The sequence below is a fragment of the Ctenocephalides felis genome, unplaced genomic scaffold, assembly GCF_003426905.1.
Source record: "Ctenocephalides felis isolate EL2017-DRISC unplaced genomic scaffold, ASM342690v1 CF-g0.4_SCAFFOLD_01886, whole genome shotgun sequence".
Classification (NCBI taxonomy): Eukaryota; Metazoa; Arthropoda; class Insecta; order Siphonaptera; family Pulicidae; genus Ctenocephalides; species Ctenocephalides felis.
The window spans coordinates 77,319,119-77,327,536 of record NW_020538040.1 but is presented as its reverse complement, the minus strand read 5'-3'; positions in this window follow the sequence as shown (position 1 = coordinate 77,327,536).

The window sequence follows — 8,418 nt, the reverse complement described above, 5'->3', positions numbered from 1 at the left end:
TTTCGAATAGATTATTATAAATATTGTAACATTGTCTAATATTTATAAGAATTATATAAACTGAATTGCAAAGTTGAAATTATTTGTTTAAAGTATATTAGAACTATAGTCAGAATTGAAAATAAAATCTGAATTATTTTCGATACACAAAAAATTAAAAAAAAAAAAAAAAATTGAAACAAATTTTTTTTTCCAGAATCAATTATTTGGGTAAGACAAGCAAAGAAAATTCTTTGAATCATTCAAATCGGACGCTTAGTTCTCCCAAAAACTGCCATTTTTTACATATTTAGCTCCGTATCTTCGAAATGGCTGGGCCTGCCTTTGCCAAAATCTAATAAACACTTCTCCCAATCATTCCTAATTGAATGTTTTTTAGATCATTCAAATCGGATACTCCGTTCTCTCAAAAGTCGATTTCTATTTTCTGCACTCTTTGCTCCGTATCCTCGAAACGGCTGGACCTGCCTTTGCCAAAAACTAATCAGCTCTTTTCCCTATCGATAGGAATCGAATGTTTTTTGAACCATTCAAATCGGTTGATCCGTGCGCCCGGAAACGTGACTGGAAATTTGTATCCATACATACATACACACACACACATCCATTTTTCTGAGGTATGCCAAAATGTTCAGAAACCTTCAAAACGTCGAAAAATTTTCAATTCCGATTTTCGGCCCATTACAATAACTTACCATACGGGAAGTTAAAAATTACAACAAAAATTTGATATATTTTATGAAGTGTTTACTTAGCAAGAAGAACAAAGAAACTTTGGTTGGAGTGCGGACTTTTAAAGTTAATATTAAGAGCTAAAACTTTCAGATATTTTTTTTATTAATTTGGAAGCATTTGAGCTTCTATAAGTAAAAAAAATCAAAAATATCCATATTAAGGACTACCCTAATATATATATATATATATATATATATATATATATATATTCAATAGATAAGTCCTGGATTTTTTCAATATATTGATTGTTTCTTTTCCGAACAGTAAATCCAATAATAAAAAACAATTTGTTTTTTGAAGATGTTTAATACGACGTTTCGGAACTAGGTACGTTCCATCATCAGGTTTTATATATACTATATATTATATATACAGTAATACCCCGTTTAACGCCGTATCGTTTAGTGCTGTTTCGGTTTAGCGCTTTTTTATTTCAACCCAGATTTTGAAGGGGTAAATGAAGAAGATGTCGAAGAAATAATTCAAGAAGCAGCGCAGTCTTTCTAATGGTGATCTCAAGGAATGAATTGAACGAGAAGAAAACAAAAATGTTAACAGTAGTGATTCAGCGAAAAAAAAAAAAAAACTTTGAATGGTGTTTGTAAAAAGGAGTTTGTTTACCGTAACTGAAGTAATCTATCAATTCATTAAAAATGATCCGAATTTTGACAGGACATCTAAAGTAAGGTGTGGTGTTAGAGATACTCTATCCGTTTATGATGAACTTTTAAGAGAACAACACAAAAGAAAAAGAGAAGAGAACGCGGAAGGCTAACTAAATATGACTGACTTAGAATGTTATTTGTTTTTTTTTTTTCAAGAATATTCGTTTTGTCATTTATATTTTGTCTTTATTTTTGCAAAAAATAATGATGTGGTATTAATTCACTTTTAGTAAAAATAACATGCTTTTTAAATTCAATACCAAGCCAATTTCCTAGCCGTCTTCCCCTAACCTCAATATTTCCATGTAAAGATAGCCTCGTTTAGCGCTGTTTCGCATTGCGCTCTACTTTGATGGAACGTATCCCCGCGTTAAACGGGGTATTCCTGTATATATATATATATATATATATATATATATATATAAACATGAAAAGGAAAGCAAATTATTGATTTGTAATGCTCGCACACCATGGACCTGTCTTCGGGCAGAACACGAATTAAATACACATTTCCATAGATTAGTGTAAGGTACTCCGTAATAAAAAAAACCCTACCAAGCAAATAATAATGTCGGTGACTAATTTATTTGTGATAAGCCCGGTGACTAATTTATTTGTAATATGCCCCATATTCATGTTTACCTACAATAAACTATAAAAATATATAATTAAGCGAAATTATACATACATACATACATACACACATATATATAGGCCGGATAAGCCATATATATTAATATATACATATATTATATATTAATATATATGGCCTATCCGGATTACGGACTATGAATGTACGGATCAACAATAAAATTGTGCATGAAGTTCAAATTTTCATATAATTAACAATTTCCAAAATAAAATGAAAAAGTTTCTTAAAAATATAACATACGCCTTAGAACACAAAATATACATAGGACCAATCATCACACATGAGAATAATATTATTATAAAAAGCATAGTGTCACTATTGTCTTGAAATGCTGCTCACCTCAATAGATAAGACGTCAATCACTTATTACACTCACTTATAACACTTTCCTAACTTATTAACACAATGAGTTCACAGTTTACGAAATATTTTCTAGTAATACACGTACAATATCTGCATCGTATCGCCACTCAACTCGCGCGAAACATGACACAATAATCCACGAGGTAGCGTGCGCGAATGGTGCGGTCAAACTGGCTCGTAGAACACAGGCACCGCACATTTATTGCACATAACATTTATTTTTTATAAGTATATACTCATTGGCACATGTATGTTACTCCACAGAAGAATTCATTATCTGACCTGTACATGGTGCGAAACATTCAAGACAACAAGACAATAATAGATTTTTCTATTTCCAACATAATTGTTTTGTTTTTTTCTATATAATAATCTTCTGTGTAAAAAAGTACATATATAGTTTGTATATCATATTTATGAAATAAGTTTGGCGTCTCATCTCCGACAAATTGGGCCCATTTGTCGGATGTTAAAAAGCTCACAGACCCGACGACAAAACTAGAAGAATATGGTCTATGATGTCGTATACGATTTTGAATGATTACAATGTAGTAGCATCTATATTATTACATCTTGCGTGAACAATTGAAAATAGTTAATGTAATTCGAGCATATGTATGTATCTTAAGCTTATATATATATATATATATATATATATATATGTAGTCATTTTCGAATTTCCTTGCTCTCAGGGGCTCAAATGCTTCCAAATTGATAAAAAAAATCCTCTATAAATTTTAGTTCTTAATATTGTCTTTTAGATAGTATGCAATTCAATCAAAGTTTTGTATGGAAATAGCATGGAAAAATTTCCAAAAATTTTAAAAATGTTTTTTAGATATAACATAGCAAACAAATAAATGAGTTTTATTCAAAATTCGATGCTCTGCGAAACGAATTATAAAAAAACTGTTTTGCAGAGTGTCATTTTAATAAAAAATGACACGAATTGTCACTTTTAATTCATTTGTCGCTAAGGTATACCTAAAAAACATTTTTAAAATTTTCGAAATTTTTCCATGCTATTTTCATACGAAGCTTTGATTGAATTGCACACTATCTAAAAGTTATTATTAAGAGCTAAAACTTTAAGAGAATTTTTCTTATCAATTTGGAAGCATTTAAGCCCTTGGGAGCAAGGAAATTCGAAAATTTTCACATTAAGGACCACCATAATAAGGATATATATATATATATATATATATATATGTGTGTATATATATATATATGTGTGTGTATATATATATATATATATATACAATTATCTCCCATTTTATACGGAAGGTTCCACAAAAAAACGTGTAATTCGAAACATTCACTCTTACATGCAAAAACCGCGCTATACGAAAATGCGATTTTTGTCAGTTTATAATATGATGAATAACAAAAACATTGAATAAAAAATAAATAATTTATTCAATAACACATTTAATAAATCCTAAGAATATTAATGTATTTCAATAATAAAAAATAATTATATTATTTGCTCACCTTGAATAAATTTACGCTATCAATTATACATAAACACTAATTAAAAACAAAGTTTGAAAACAATGATGCTCTTTGTTTTGGTATTTCAAACATCTAGCTTATACACATATAACATTTAGTTTTGATCATAAAACGGGGAGTTATCTTATCTATATATTTCCATCATAAACATGAACTACTACACAATTCATAACTACACATACATTTTGTAGTGTTGTATTTTGACAAGTAAACATTAAAAATATTATTGTAGATATAAGCTAATTATAGGTTAGTGTTTATAATTTGGTGTAAATGCAAAATTAATAAATTATTTTAAACAGATTTTTCTTTTCAAAAACCGTGTAAAACGGAGACAGTTGTATATATAAATACAGTGGCGGTCAGTAAAACAGATAGTTCACTAAATTTAATCATAAAACAATTTAGTTTTTTCTTTAAATTAGGCTAACATGTCAACAGTCCTCGCATACAAAGCGAAACTATTTGAGTTCAGGTGTTGATCTTAAAATCTACACTAATTTTGAGTAGATTGCTTACAAAACCGGTACTGACCATGTTGATAAATATAAATAAATAATTATAAGCAAAGCACTAATTGAAATACTGAATATTAAATTTGAACATTGTTGTATGTAATATGATTCAATCCCCGATTCCCATCTACAACCGCCCTTGACCGTGCTCTGATCTAAAATCATGAAATTCCGTCGAGCAATTGTATGTAGGGTTTTCTCGTTAAATGTTTTCATCTACAAGAGTTCACTACAGAGAATTTATGTGTTGACATTAACAATAGACAACAGTCTTACTTATTTTATGATAGTATGTATAAGTTTTATTAAACTTTTAAATATCATAGATATTAACATTTTATTTAATCATAGAAATCTAATAGGTTAATGTACAAGTAAACTTAAGGTAGAACTGCATTTTATGTCATATACATATATTAGGGCAGGTCGATTCAAAAATCGCTGAGTCACATATGATTTTGAGATTCTAGAGATCAAAACAAGAAACTTTGCTCAAGAAACCATAGAAATCAATTGATCCAAAAGTTAAAATTTTGAAAAATCCCGTTTTGACCCATTTAGAGTGCTGTAGGCCAAATATCATATTTATGTAGTATATGTAACAAATTAATAATTATTATGATTCATTATAATATTTAACCAGATAGATGTAAAAATAAAATTTGAAAAAATATATAACTCCAGCGGGGTTCGAATTCGCGAACTAAAACATTTGGAATAATCGACATGGCATCATAAATCATTTTAGAGGTATGGTTTCTTGAATAAAGTTTTTTATTTTGATCTCTAGAATACAAAAATTATATAAGCCTAGGCGATTTTTAAATCGACCCGCCCTAATATATATATATATATATATATATATATATATATATACATAAGTGTGTGCACGTATTCATCTAATACCAGTGATTCATTTGTTAAGACGTCCAGATTTTTACGCTCTTTATTTTTATATCCTGTGCAAACTTTTGAAGTAACGTCTTTACGCGCAACTAGGGTGTAAATCTGTAAAAATGCAACGGAAGAACGTTACGCTCGAGTCGAGTGCCAATGATTCGTCATTCGCTCTCGATGATATCAATTCTATACGGGTCGATTGTGATTGGTCATTGTGTCGCGAGAGAGTGTTCTTTGGTTGTTGCGTATACGTAGTATGTCACCGTATATAGTGAAACTAATAAAACAAATGAAAAATCTGTGCGGTGTAAGAAACGTAAGTTTACTGAAATAATTTGTATTATTCGTGGTTACTATATATTTTAGAAATTATTTTTACAGGCACATACTACAGCTGCTCAAAGAATGAAACTGTATCGTTAGCGAAATAATAAAAAAAAACAAACAGTTAATGAATGTATGTTAATTTTAATTACATGACTAGTGAAACAACTGTTCTTGTTCAAATTCAAAGCTTACAATTTCATTTTACTGATCCTGAACGTAATTAACGTAAAGTGTTAAAAAGTTCCATATTTTTATTACAGCTACCCACTGTGTGGACGAATATTATAGAATTTACTAATCAGCAATTGCTTCATTTATGTAATGCAATTTATCAAAGGTTCAACTTCTAAATTCTTATTACAATGACAAACCGATCATGTCGTATTTGAAGTATGACTTTAATTACATTATTGATTTCAAATATTATAAATATTTTATTGTTATTCTAAATATATAATTTATTATTTATTATCATATAAATATGTATAATGGTTGACATTAAAATATGTGCATCACGAGTGTTACCATATTACTAATGTACATTATTCAAAATTCAAAATGCAAAATTACGCTAGCAAAACAGTTTTACTTCAATCGCATGTGAACCTTACACGCACTCTTTTTTATATCATTTTCTATCGATCTTACATATTATAAGTGTCTCATCTTCATATCTATTCAATATTACAATTCAAGTATATTGATTTACCCGAGTACCCCTGGTATTCGTTTTGGGCATGTTGCCAATAGAGCTAAGCCCGCCGCAACAATCATACTTTGATTTTAATACTGATGTATAAACTAAAAAACAAAATAATATTCAAGTTATGTATTTCGATTAAACCTCAGCATTTCAGTGAGAATTCACACATTTCAGTTGTGAACACGTGTAGTAAGGTATCAAGCACGTGTATATTAAAATATTTCCTATCATAATTGGACGCATCCGTTGTCAAACCGAAATGTTATTCAAAATAAGTTGAAAACATAATTGTTTACAAAACAGAAGCTAGCACGTGTGAGCCTTGAAGGTACACTACTGCGTTCAAATTGACAGATAATAATAAAAGAACAACATTTTTTTTGAGCTTCAATGCGACATTTTATGATAGCCACACAATGACGCCCACGCAAATATATGCGTGTAGTAATTCAATACATTTACGTGCGTTCCACCATCATATATCAAAAGAATTCAAAATATTTCTCAAACAATCATCATTCTAATGAGCCAATAATCTTTTCAATAAGTGTTTAATAATTAATATGATAAATATTAAAGGAATGAGTGCGATTCTATCAATTTTATTATGAAATTTTAGATTTTCTGAACACAAACATAAATATTACCACATTGCTTGTTTTATTTATAATTCAACATGGTTATATTTGATATTTAATTTTATATATGTGTATATATATACATATATATACACATATGTGTTAAAATATTTTAGTAATTTTGATGTTGAAATATGTGCAATTAAATCCTTAGGTCAATACATCAATTAAATGATTAAAAGCCTTAGTTTTTTTTTTTTCAATAAAATCTATAAGTTTTGTGGATTAACGCCTGCGTTTAATTTTTTTTTTGCGTGCGTTTAATAAAAATCATATTAAATATCACTTCACTCAATAAGTCCATAGGATAACTAAGAAAAACCCATTTTTTGCCAAAATTCTTTTTTGTTATTCAATATAGTTTTTTTCGAAAACGATATACCGATTATAGCGAACTTCGAACTTTCCGAAACCATTTTTGAGCACAATTTGTACCTTGCCACAAAATTCGGCTATCATCTCATCATTTGGCAAAAATTTCTCCTCAGCGAGCATTCTTTTGAGATCTGAAAGCAGGATATGGTTGCAGGATATGCATGGAGAACAGATCTAGAGAATATAGTGAGTGGGAAAGCAATTTGGAGCCCAAACAAACAATTCATGTTTGTTTGCCACGGTTTTCACGAATTCGTAACTTGGTGCGTTGTCCTGATGGAGCAGCACTGTTTTCCTTTTTCAAATGGGTCCATTTTTTCTATTACGATCTTCCAATGCTACAATAACGTTATTTAATAATTATTGTTGATGGTCTAGTCTTTCTCAAGATTGTTGATGAAGATCATTCCTCGCAAATCCCAAAACAACTGAAGACATAACCTTGCCTGCTGATTGTTTGCATTTTTTCTCCTCATCGTGCCTAGTACATTCGGATGACTCTGTATTCGACTCCAGAGTGAAGTGGTGAAGCCAGGTCACATCCATGGTAACATTTTTTTTTTATATTTATTTATTAATAGCAATCAAGATACAATTTATCTTATAAGCTATTGTGACACAAAGGAGAAAAAAAAATAATAATGAATAAATAAATAAACAAATAAAAATAATAATAATTATTATTATTATAAAGAAAAAAAAAAAAAAGAAATAATTAACTAGAGTTCACTCCAATGAGTGAAACCTAGTATCATGGTAACATATTAATGCAACATCAGTTTTATTTCGATTAAACAACTCCAAATTCTCTTACGAATCATCAACCCGTTATGGTTTTGGTCAAATGCAAGTTCACGCGGCACCCATTTTGCACGGGGGTTTTTCCTATTCAAATATTTATGTACTATATGTCCAGCATGTTTATTGATATCTTCGGAGTGTCAGCTATCTCAGGCAATTTTACTTTGCGGTTTTCCAAAACGTTTCGACGAACTTTTTTGATATTTTCCGGTGCAACCACCTCAATTGGCCT